The sequence below is a fragment of the Bactrocera tryoni genome, chromosome 1, assembly GCF_016617805.1.
Source record: "Bactrocera tryoni isolate S06 chromosome 1, CSIRO_BtryS06_freeze2, whole genome shotgun sequence".
Lineage (NCBI taxonomy): Eukaryota > Metazoa > Arthropoda > Insecta > Diptera > Tephritidae > Bactrocera > Bactrocera tryoni.
The window spans coordinates 29,794,745-29,806,991 of record NC_052499.1 but is presented as its reverse complement, the minus strand read 5'-3'; the positions used below and the strand labels follow the sequence as shown (position 1 = coordinate 29,806,991).

At 37.4% G+C, this 12,247-nt stretch overlaps 1 protein-coding gene across 1 annotated transcript in view; it reads right to left on the bottom strand.

Moving 5' to 3' along the window:
• The window catches only part of LOC120766517 (5-hydroxytryptamine receptor 1A-like), a 36,499-nt gene extending 27,533 nt beyond the window's left edge, over positions 1-8,966 (bottom strand). The window contains exon 1 of the mRNA XM_040092083.1: positions 8,433-8,966. The gene's annotated coding sequence lies outside the window, so the exon portion shown is untranslated. The remainder of the gene's footprint in view (positions 1-8,432) is intronic.
• Between the last annotated feature and the right edge of the window lie 3,281 nt (positions 8,967-12,247).

Here is a 12,247-nt window from a genome sequence, read left to right as displayed (position 1 = left end):
GCGATAGATAGTCATTTCCGAGTTTAAGCTTCTTACATTCTGTCAAGAAAGTATCGGGAATTCTTTATTTCCCCCTCTCATCTCCCGCTTATATGGAATACAAGTAAATTTTTTGTCGTAGGTTGGTATAACTGTCCTTAATTATAATGCCGATCTGTCGACCAGTGTGTTTACAGCAGCTGTTTATGACAGTCGACCTAAGTAGTGTTTGTCGAATTTAAAAATTTTTTTTAACGTATTTGTGTTAAATTTTGGCCAAAAACTCAACAAATATTATATCATTGAGCAAGCACCGTATTCACCTGATTCACATACATATATTGCTCTGGCTTCTGGCTATTCTTGTAACTCAAAGAACCTCTTCGGGGAAACCGTTTGGAGTTAATTGAAGACATCAAAACAAATTCGACGCGAGAGCTGAAGGCCATCCCGAAATGTTTTGACGATTGGAAGAAGCGTTGGCACATGTGCATCGCTTCAAATGGATGTTACTTTGAAGACGATAAAATAAATTTGGATGATGATTGAAAATTTTTCGTTTTATTTATAAATTCCGGATGCTTTCTTGACAGAATGTATTTAAGAAATCCATGCAGATGAAAAGGACACCAGTGGAAAAAAGAGTAAAGTTGATTTTGCTAAGGCAGGGTACTAAATTTAGGGTAGTATCAGAGAAGTCAGAGTTTGGGGTGTAGAACATGAAAAAAATTTGATATCAAGTTGAAGCATGTTTGAAAATATGTATATGCTTCTGTGTTGTAATACATGAAAGAATTGGCTTGCAAACTATGTATAACTATTTTTTTTTAATCGTAAGGTCGCGTCATTTCAAAGAAACTGAAATAAGTCATACATAGTTTCTTTTTCGTTCGCAGTATAAGTCTATAACTTATAGCTGGACTTAAATTCAATATTACTGTTTGCGAAAAATTTTGAGTCAGAAACAAGGAGTAGTCATTACACTAAAGACTAAAGGATCAGGAGCATCAAACGATTCAACAGATAATGGCAAAGGACTCCTGTAGGCTAAATATGAGTTCTACTGACCTAGTAGAAAGATTGAATTATTTCAAATAATCAGTCGCAGGTTTCAACCTGCCCCAACACCAAACACAAAGAAGCCAACACAAAGAATATATCTCGACAAGAAGTGCTACTTTGGTCCCCTACATAAAATTAGTTCCTACAGCTTCCAACTAGGCTATTTAGGACTTCAACAAATGTTCAGGCAACTTGCGCATTAGCAAAGTGCCGGTTAAGGTGCTTCATAAATGATATACAATCTTCAGCTGTGAGGACAAATCAGTTCAGCTGCTACTACGATGGTCAGGAAAAAGAAAGTTCTCATCAGGGCAGGTAAGGAGCAGAAGTCTTGGCTACACTCGGTGCTTCCAGATGCCGCTAACTATGAAAGGAAGCGCTCACTAAAATGGTTACAGCCGAAAGGAAAATAAGACAGCATATTTTCAGCATTAAACTGATAGAACGTTGAGAAGTTAATAAACTTAGAAACTGCCCTTGTGAGTGGTCTTGAAATTATAGTTCGAAAACACAAAAACATTGCGCAATGTTATTTAAAATGTTATCAAACACAACAACATGGACTTAACCCGCATCACACCCGCGCTGAGTTAATAACAAGGCTATATCTCTCGATCTCTCATCAACAGTTCAAGGTTTTCAAAGTCCATTGCACGCATCTACAAGTATTGTATGCGGGTTCATTCGAAAGGCGAGGGGCATAATTCATCAGTACGTTAATATTATGACATTGAATAAAATTTGCAATAAGTGCGCAAATTGTGCGATCAACATACTATAAATTCAGAGGCGAAATAACCCAATTTAACAGCACTTTGACATCTGGTATTACTGCATAGTTCCACCCATTTCAGATGACTAAGTTCGTGCTGCTGGCTGCTGTTCCGTAAATAAATATTACAATTTTGATCTCTTCAAACTTGAGCAATTTGTATTGCAAATTTGTTTTCCCAATTATTATATTTTCCCACTATTTGTTGATGTTTTTGTATATGTTTCGCTTTCTGTTACGCTGATGCTGCGCGCCAATGGATTGTTTCCCGTTCGTAGGTCGTAACCTAAATCAATGAAATTGCATTATAAGTGCTTAGACAAGTCTAATAAAAGCACACATATTTTTTGTTTGGTCTCAGCACAAAATATTGCTCGAAGAATACTCAAGTGTTTCCGGCAAAGAAATTGATTCCTATATGCCATTTCTTATCTAGCCTTCGCGGACGTTTGTAGTTTTGCGCTTTTATGAGTATCATTTTACGGTAATCACTTGGGGCGCTTTAGCTTCTACTTTATTAGCTATTAAAAAGTTTTACAAACCACATTTCGATTGAAGATTCGCGCGCAGGAGCGAGGTGTTAAATTGATGCGTAATGAAGGCAACGATGATCTGAACATGTGTGTTATTGCTGGCAGAAACAATTATGAGAATTGGTCTGAAAACGTGTAGATGGTGTGGGTTGATGGAGTGACTGTGGGAGTTTTTAAACAATTCTCATTTATCTTTTTCGTCTCGTAGAATGATTTAGTTTGGTAAACAATTTTTGAGTAGCTTTTTATTTTTGAGAGAAACTTGCAATACATCTCGTCAAGGTGATATTTTCTGGTTGTAGAGAGAAGTGATAAAATTTTTCTGTCCCAGCTTTTTCGAAGAACTTTAACAAAAGGTAAAAAGCTCAAAGCTTCTATAATTTACTTGATTTTAGTACTTAAAAATTAATCTTTTAGTTTTCAAAAATGTAACGAACAAACTTTGTGTCTTGCTTCAAGAAACTTTCAGCACAAACTGGGCAGTTGAGAGGAATTTCACAAAAATTACAAAAAAGGCAGGAATACATCAGAAGTAAAGGTCTGGCAGTGGCACCTGCCTGCAGAATGGGGCTGACAGATCGAGATGACTAGAGGAAACATCAAAAACAAAGCGCCAGGGAAACAATAGAGCATGTCTTGTGCACTTATCCTGCACTAGCAAGACAACATTTCAAGCAAATGGGGGTCTTAATAACAATGTCATAGTGGAGTTTTGAATAGTTCCTTATAAGAATTTACTACTTTATCCTTATTTATCCGTATATATACAGACAGACAGACAGAGGGACATGGCTAAATCAACTCAGCTCAACATACTGATCATTTATATACATATATGTATACTTTATAGGGTCTCCGACGCTTCCTTCTGGGGGTTACAAACTTCGTGAAAAACTTAATATACCCTGTTCAGAAACCTGTAGGAAACTATATATATGTAACATTTCGTGCAACCATTTATGCACGGTTGATTTCGTGAAAATTCTTGAAGAAAGCAAGTACTTCGAGTTTCATTGAAAATTTAAAAGGCTTTAGGTTGCAGTGGGTAAGCAAGTAGAGTATCCAAAACGGTAAGGACACTATGATATATGATTAGGTTATGAAGATTAGGTTAACAGATATACTAAGAATAAGTACTATTACGCCTTGACAGAGTATATTAAGTTTGCCACGATGTTTGTAACACCCAAAGAGGAATGTCGGAGGCCCTATAAACTATACATACCTATATTTAAATGATCAGCGTGACTGATATTCCTCCTGTATATAAGCGAACTAGTTCTTTTGAGATTGCGATCCTGAAATTTTGGACACATCGTTTTTTCACCTTGGTGCTCATTTATCGGAAAGCCAATATTGGATCATACTATATCATATAACTGCAGTAACAAACTGAACGATCGGAATCAAGTGCTTGGAAAGCTATTTCATTTGACAAAATGTCATCATGAAACTTGTCACGGATTATCGTCCAAGGCAATGGTGTAATCTACGAAGAAATTGTTCTGGTCGGACAACTATACCATATAAACTGATGCATCAACATATAGGTCTTGTATCAAACAAGACAATTTGGACAAGCATATGATTCCATTGTTACTACCAAAACATGACCCTACGAAGGTGAAGATAAAGAAAAAAAAAATTGTATTATTCTACCATTTATAACTTTTTTAAGACTGTATAGTTTTCTTTCACATTAAAAAGGATGACAGATCCCTTAAATGATGATTTTAAAATCTAATTAAAAAAATTCTTGTGAAGCGACAAATTAAACAAAACTAATCAAATAAAAAAGAATATTTTTTTTCTCTGCAAAGTTTTTTGACTTTTATATACCGCCTTAAAACTTTGTGCACCCTGTATAATAAAGTCGTATCTGCACGTTATTTACCCTAAATCTCGAATTTATTGCCCTCCAATAGTTAATGGGCTTTGAGCTGTTATTGAAGGAAGTAAACGCATTATTTATGTCACTGTCACCAACCATTGGTGCTTGAACTAATATATGTATTTGAAACTCATTGTTATGAAATTAATGAAGTTACGGCGCAATCAATGAACTTGACGAACAAATTTCTGTTATTTCAAAGATTTGAAGCAGTAACTACCTACTCGGTATTTATAGACACACTTCTGATTCCACAATCTTGATATAGTTGTAAATATCAGGAGAAAAGTCTTGACAGAAAATTTGGTTTAGTCATTGGAACTAAATGCATTTTCGAAAATCGGTAGGCCACAACCACAATGACCTAAGCTGTCCCCAAATTAAGCTGAGCAAAGGGCTAAGCAAATCGCGAAGCCATTGTCCGCTGAGTATTATTTTAGACTAATTTATTTAATAGTTGTTTCCAGGTGCCTAATAAAATCAAGTTGCTTATATCGCGTTAGACATTAATTCCCCATTTAATGATGGGAAACCTGCCAAGTAATAATGACTATCACCTTTTGAGGACAAAATACATATGCTGTAATTTTTGAAGGTTTGATAAAAAATAACGTTCTTTATGGGGGTGGTGAATATGTAGGTATGATACTCATATACCAGCTGTACATATGAGACCAATATCCTGCGTTAATAAATATGTACATATGTATGTGACAAACTTTCCAATGAAAGAAATGTTAGCCGAGAGTTCATAATACTAGAAGAGCCCTAGGGCTGAAATATGGGTAGTAGTAATTGTTTCCTCCCAATAGATTCGTGGTTTCCAAGCCCAAAAAGGACATCCTCTCATACATAAGTATCTGTTGCATTGATAGCCATTCGAAAGCTACCTAAAATACGTTGAACCCTTCACTACTCGTATGATATTGGAAACATTACATCACATATTGACTGAAGCTGCCTGTGCGAATGTCTACTTTGAGATAGACCGTGCTAGATAGAAAACAGATAGACATAAAATGAGCCTTTCATCGCGACCTAAGGTTCATTGTGGCTTCCCTTATGTTACAACGAATCACAGTACACTGACAGATTTCAGAGTCCTTCTGGGTGCTATTGAGGCTATGTGATCCCTATTCGAATACATAGATCCAAAGAACTTGATGCTGCTGTGCAGTCTAGCATCTGGTGCTCGCGGAAACCGGCAGTTTGCACAAAAGGGTATACCCATGGGTAAGTAGGTGCTTCTTGAGCCTACAGTATCCAGTGTAAAATGCCATAAGTAACCAGGATTTGTCTCTAGATAGCTTAATTCCTCATTTAAACCTAGTGGGGTTGTAACCATCCATTAGCAACTTCGCCTGCCGCATGCTGTGAGTTGTAGACCAACCGAAATGCACGGCTCCGGTCCAACCATCCTGGAACAACTGCAGAGCGGGAACCTCATCAGCCAGTTCATTTCAGGCCACCCCCTTGTGACTTGGCATCCAGATGAGGTGCATTTGTTTGCAAACTGATAGGCTACTCAGGCGTTCCAGGCAGTCCAATAGTGATACAAGTATAATCATCAGCTGAGATCACATTAGGTGTCGCTGAACTATCGCTAACTATGGCTCTACTTTCCATTCGATAGATAGTAAATGTGGGAAGTTTTAAATGCGTCCTGCGACACCTGCACCAATGCCTTCCAATGTTTTAGAGCCTTCACTTAATAGTGCTATGCCTTAGCACTAGGTCAAGCGTACTTACTTCATTCAGCTTTACTGCCGAGGGTAAATTTAAAGTGCTGTGGGAAGCTGACCCTTTTGGCAATGGTGTCCCTCGAGAGAAGAGCCAGTGGGGTTTTCATTAGTTAAGACCTTTATCGACCTGGGACGATATTACCGTACCTAACTCTAACCGTAAGTCTCGCGCTAAAATTTAAGAAATAGTGCATGGTTTCTGTACATATTTACGTACATGAATTCGTGGTCTTTAAGATTCTGCTGAACAACTAATTGGTATATCAGAGCGATTTAATTGCCCAAACAATCGTATTTAATCTTCCATTAAGGCAAATGATGACATAAAATGTAAAAGCCGTCAAGCTCCAATAAGCAAAATTGCGTGCGTGAACGTGTTTATGTGTTTTAGGCGCACATAAAAACCGTTATACTTATGCACATATACATATATAAACACACACGCGCCTACCTGCAAACTGTTTTACTACGCGCAGTTTTAGGAAATTCATATTTCCTGCAGCATTCGTTAACTGAATGCATAAATCTCATGACTCTTTAGTTCTACAAATTTTCACCTACTCAAAATATTTTAGAAATATTTGCCAATTATTTATGTATGTGTACATATGTACATATGTAGATATTTATTAAAAAACACGAATAATGAATTTGAACATTTCAGCAACAATTTACAGCCATTAGAACACAGATGTTCATCAATATGTCATGTGTATGTGTGTGTGTGTGTCTTCCACGACGCTGGCTTCCAGGTTACGAGTATAAACACTGCTCTATATATAGACGGCTGAGTATAAAATTTGGTTGCAATTTAATGTTTTTACTGCGATTTACAAACATACAAACGTGTGTTCGAATATTTTTATAGAAAACGTGTGGAACACGAAATTCTTTTGGAAACTCAGTAACCTACAATAAATATTGTGACGCGAAATAATAAACACGTTCATAAATGTTTGCACGAAGCTGTAGTTGCCCGAGCTCCCTGTTCCATACAAAATTAGTCTCCCAAGTATATTTATGTAATTGCACAAATGAAAGGTGTTCAACACTCGCCAGGTGATTTGTTGATCTCAAACGACCGAGTGACTTTCCAACATGATCAAGCGGCTCGCAGCGGATTAAGACCCGACAAAAACAAAAGCACCGCAAAATATCAAAGAAAGACCGAACATTAGCTAAGTAATATTGTGACGAATTAGAATAGTGAACACATTTTGAAATATTTTAAATATATGCACCCTGGTACTAGACATAAGAAAGTGAGATTAAATTCTGCAATAACATTGAAAAAATGTACAAGCACTTCTCAGCAAATGATGTTCAATGACTTAGCTTTGGCAACACCATTGATACAAATTTTTTAAGAATTCTTTATGAACATTCTAAGCTGTATTGTATTTTCTTAAATAATAACTACAGGGTGTTTTTAGGCGTTTACTTTTCAATAAGGCAAATATTTTTTCAGATTTGGCCTTTTTTAAAGCTGTTACTTGATATATGTATGTATGTATACTCAATGCGGTTTGGCATTTTATAATGAACACACTCAATTTTTTTCATTTTCGTTCAACGAAGAAGCTCAATTTGGGTTGAATTGGTAGGTTAATGAACGAAATTGTCGCATTTAGAGTGACAATTATCCACAATCCAATGTTTATAGTCGCGGTTTGATGTGGTTTATGGGCAAAGGAACTCATTGGTGCATATTTCTTGTTCTTTACTGCTGACATACGACCGCAATTGGTGCAGAAAGTGATCGAAATGTTTGCCTCTCGGTTGGAATTTATGCGAGCTTGCTGCAACGCTCACTAGCACGAAATCATTTTTAAAATATAATGGAAAACTCCTATATTTAATAAAGCTTAAATTCTTGGTCATAACATTAAATTATATACGTTTTATTTCCTCTTGAAAACGCATGTCTAAAAAACAACGTTTAGTTCATACACTTGATGAAAAGACAATCCTTTTCAAATTTATTTTCAAAACATTAAAGAAAACGCTGAAATATGGTGTTTGGTATAATTGTTTAAAAAATTGACAAAAGCACTGGCATCTTTCGGATCAAATTTCACATCTCACACCTTGCTTTATTTCACCTTTTAACACAGGTCAAAATGGGTGTAATCCCATCTCAACCAAGTCCTATCCCAATAAAATGAAATTTTCATCTGAGGCATATAAACATATGTACCTACTTATGCATATTAAAATTGAAATAAAACGTAGGACAAATCGTGCTGCTGGCTTGTTGATACTAACACTTCTCCCAAGGGATGTGTTTCGACAATATAACTTCGTTTCGATCGGTCAGAAGCCCTCAAGCAAAACTTTGCAATCCTGATCCATGCAGACGACTTAAGTAAAAACTTAAACATCGTGGTGAAGCAAGATGGAAGCTATTTTTTTTTTGTATTTAATAACTTATAAACAAATTGCTAGACACTTACAGTTTCATTTCAATCGGTTGAGGCTCAAAAGTGATATGTATATTTATCCACACGTTTGCCCTTGGTTCTGGATCTATGATGATTATTATTAAAATCTTAAAAATTAATAAAGCACACTTAGGTACATCACTCAGTCACTCAAATACATATGTATGTATATTTACTGGACACCATTAGCAAATTAAAAAAACACCTAAAGGTGTTCAACTGTATTTTTGAAACACTCGACTATTGATCACAATCTGAATAAATAATTTAGTGGTGTTTTAGAACCGTATCATTTGCTGTGAGCTCGTTCTTCGTCCAAACATTTATTGCCAAATGGCAATTAGTTTTAACTGATTGCAATCTCTTACACCGTAATTAAATGGGATTGTGGCTTTAAATAAGCAGCTGTTAATTGATTTTCAAGAGCATTAATTAATGCTCTCACACACTCGCGTTCGCAAATTTACGAGTCAAAATCCCCTTCATGTCCGTGTTAAACGACGAAGAGTATTCCACTGTCACTTTTCTTTCGTTCGCAAACAACCGTTTCCGTTGAATGTCTCCAAAGTACTGTTGTTGATGCGGTTCCACCAAAACCGGCTGCCTGCGACTGTTGCGCTCGTTTGTTTCGTTGTCATGGTTGCCATCGTGGCACTTTACACCGCAAAATGTGGGTCTTTGGGTTAGTGTGTGTTGGCTGTATATGTTCGCCATTACAGCGAATGTGGCCAATATCTAACATACATACTTATACAAGCTTACTGTCGCTCCTCTGCGCTGCCACAGCCACAACATCCAGATATTTAAGCATGAGTGTGTTTGTTGTGTTCTGCCGCCTGTTTGGTTCCCTCGAGCGAGCACTCACACAGCTGTTGAAAGTGATAGCTACCCACATTCCCGCCCTATAAATCCTCGCATTGGGTCCTCAATTATATTTGAGCAGATTTGTGATTCAAGACCCAAGATGAAGTTAGTTCGTACACCTGAAGTCAATGTCACATTGGCTGAAAAGTCCTTTTTTCTGACCGAGAGATGGCGTCTAAGAAAAAACCCTGTCCTTCTTAACCTTTAAACAACAATATATACATATACTTGTATGTATTAAATATATATAAAAAATACTAACCAAGGTTCATGATATCTCATCCAATCGTTCTTCAGTATTTGATATAAAAGTGATGCTATCTCTTCTAATTTTGTTACAAAAGACAACAAACTTCCTTGTTTTGAAAAATACTCAATTTTCTTCCTGGTTAAAACACCCTTTCACAAAGCAATAATTTTACTAATTTTACAGCAAGAGGTCAACTAAATGATACACCTTTTCAGAAAATCCACAAGAGATAAATAATGCGTGTAAGTGTAAAATTATGTTGGTGGGCTACATAAAATGAAATCGAATGAGGCATGAGTGCCGCATTTTTTGATAACATAATCTCCGCTCAAGACCAATCCGTACTAAGTCTTTTTATGAAAAACTTTTTTATTTCCTTCGCCGAAGCTAACGTGTTTTCTTCTTTGTTAAATTTTTTTTTTGGCTAATGTACCTTTTATCAACTCTCGATAACGTCCCTCCGTGTTTCGTGATCTGTTGTATTTGTAAATTTTAGCTAGCGAGTAATTCCTGTATTTCCAAGAGATGTAGGCCTTCACGGCCGGTAAAAATTCTAACGGATTTTTTATCTCGTCTTTGACACGTAATTTTTTTATGACTTAAATTTTTGGTTTAGGTTTGCACCTTCTGCTGTAATTTTAGAGGATTCCCTCTTTGCGCTGGTCGGCTCTGCCCGCCCTTCCCCATTAGGGCGCCTTGACTTTGTAGCAGAAATACCCTTGGGATCATTAAAGGTGCCTACCTGCCAAGAGAAAGATAGCGGCCCTGAGTGGGGATCCAAAAGAAAAGTAAATCGAACAGTGTTCCGGGTGAGTCACTGCTTGGGGCGACAAAATCGGCATTGTAGATAGTAAACAAGTGAGATTCGGCAGAAGCCACCCAATTGGTAACGTAAGAATGGCTGAGGTACGAACGGAATCGCCAGCATTTGTACGGTTAATAAAAGAAATCTGAAGTCGGACCGACTGATCAGGAATCTGATCATGCCAGCGTACTGGAGTAAGCTAGAAGATTGGTGAGCCATATGGCTGCTCACCACTGAAGAAATAGAGGAAATTATGCAATACTACAATTCGTCCAAATTTATGACTGAAGGGTGATCAGGTTTGAGAGAACTATTTATTCTCATAAATAAATATCTCTCATTGCTCTCAGTGGCACAAACAAAGCCATCGTCAATCCACGAATCTGTCTTCAGTCTCGATCCGTTGCTAGAAGAGGATCAATTTGGGAGAGGTGTGATTGGGCAACTCGCACTTCTGGAGAGTAGTCTGAAGAATGAAGATCATTCAAATTAATCTCAGCCGCGCAAAGACTGAACTAAAGATAAGGAGCCAGCCAACAATTCACTAAGAATTCGAGACTGTTTGCTGGTCCGAAAAGAAGCAAATGTTTTCTCTCTACATAATTTCAGTAACGAGGATGTCGCTGGCTTGTTGGCATAGACCATAGACTTGACGTAGCCTACAGGGAATAGTCAACAACTTCAAATCGCTCGACCGAGACGGCCAATTGACTGGGCCATTTCGTGAGATAAATTTTTCACCAAACTTTGTTTTCAATAAATCGATTGTGACATTCGCTGTGTGGCTTGTGGCGCCGTCCTGTTGGAACCACATATTGTGCAAGTCTATATCATCCAATTCGGGCCAAAAATTTTCGGTTATCATTGAGGGGTAGCGATTCCCATTCACAGTAACGTGCCGGCCTTGATCATCACGGAAGAAGTACGGCCCAATGATGCCGCCGGCCCATAAACCGCACCAAACCGTAATTTTTTCGCGATGCAATGGTGACTCACGGAGTACGTACGAATGTATTTTCACAAAAAAAAAGAATTTCATTGATATCCCAAACCGTTTTTGTTTTGTTTAAAAAAATTTTGTAGCGCTCCTATTGAAAAACTCTCTCTTAAAGTTAAGGCCACTGACACCGAATTTCGGTAATAAATTATAATAATTTCGACTCGTTGTTGAATCGTATATCTTCTATGAAGAAATTGCAAGCCTTACTGAAGAGAAATGTCAAAAGAGCAGGTAAAAAATATGGCGTCGTTTGCTGTCCCTATCGGTCTGCCTTTGTAGTGCCCTATATACATACATACATTTGAATTTATACTGCGCGCGTCGAAGGATTTGGAGAATTATTTTTTTTAGGTTGGTAATACTGTCAGTCACATTTATGTCAAATTTCATGTCAAAATATTCATTAGTGTTTGAGATACGTTTTGTGAGCTGCTAAAAGTGAGTTTTTCGTTTTTTGCGATGTCGAAATTTGTTGAGCAAAGAATTTGCATTAAATTTTGTTTACGGATACGTTGAGGATGGTGCAGAAAGCCTTTGGTGATGAGGCTATGTCTAAAAAAATGTTTACAAGTGGTATAGTGAGTTCCAAGCCGGCTGTGGACGTGTCGAAGACGAAGAGCGTCCAGGGCGACCATCAACCTCAACCGACGAAGCTCACGTTCAACAAATCAAAGATTTGGTGTTGAGAAACCATCGATTAACAATTAGAGGCCTTGCTGATGAAGTTGGCATATCGAAAGGCTCAGCCAATACCATTTTGAAGGATGTTTTAGGCCTCAAGCGCGTCAAATCTCGACTAGTACCGAAAACATTGAATTTTTTGGAAAAAATGCGTCGCGTTGAAGTGTGTGAAACGATGCTTTCCGACTACCAGGGTGTCATGAAATGCATTATAACTGGCGATGAGA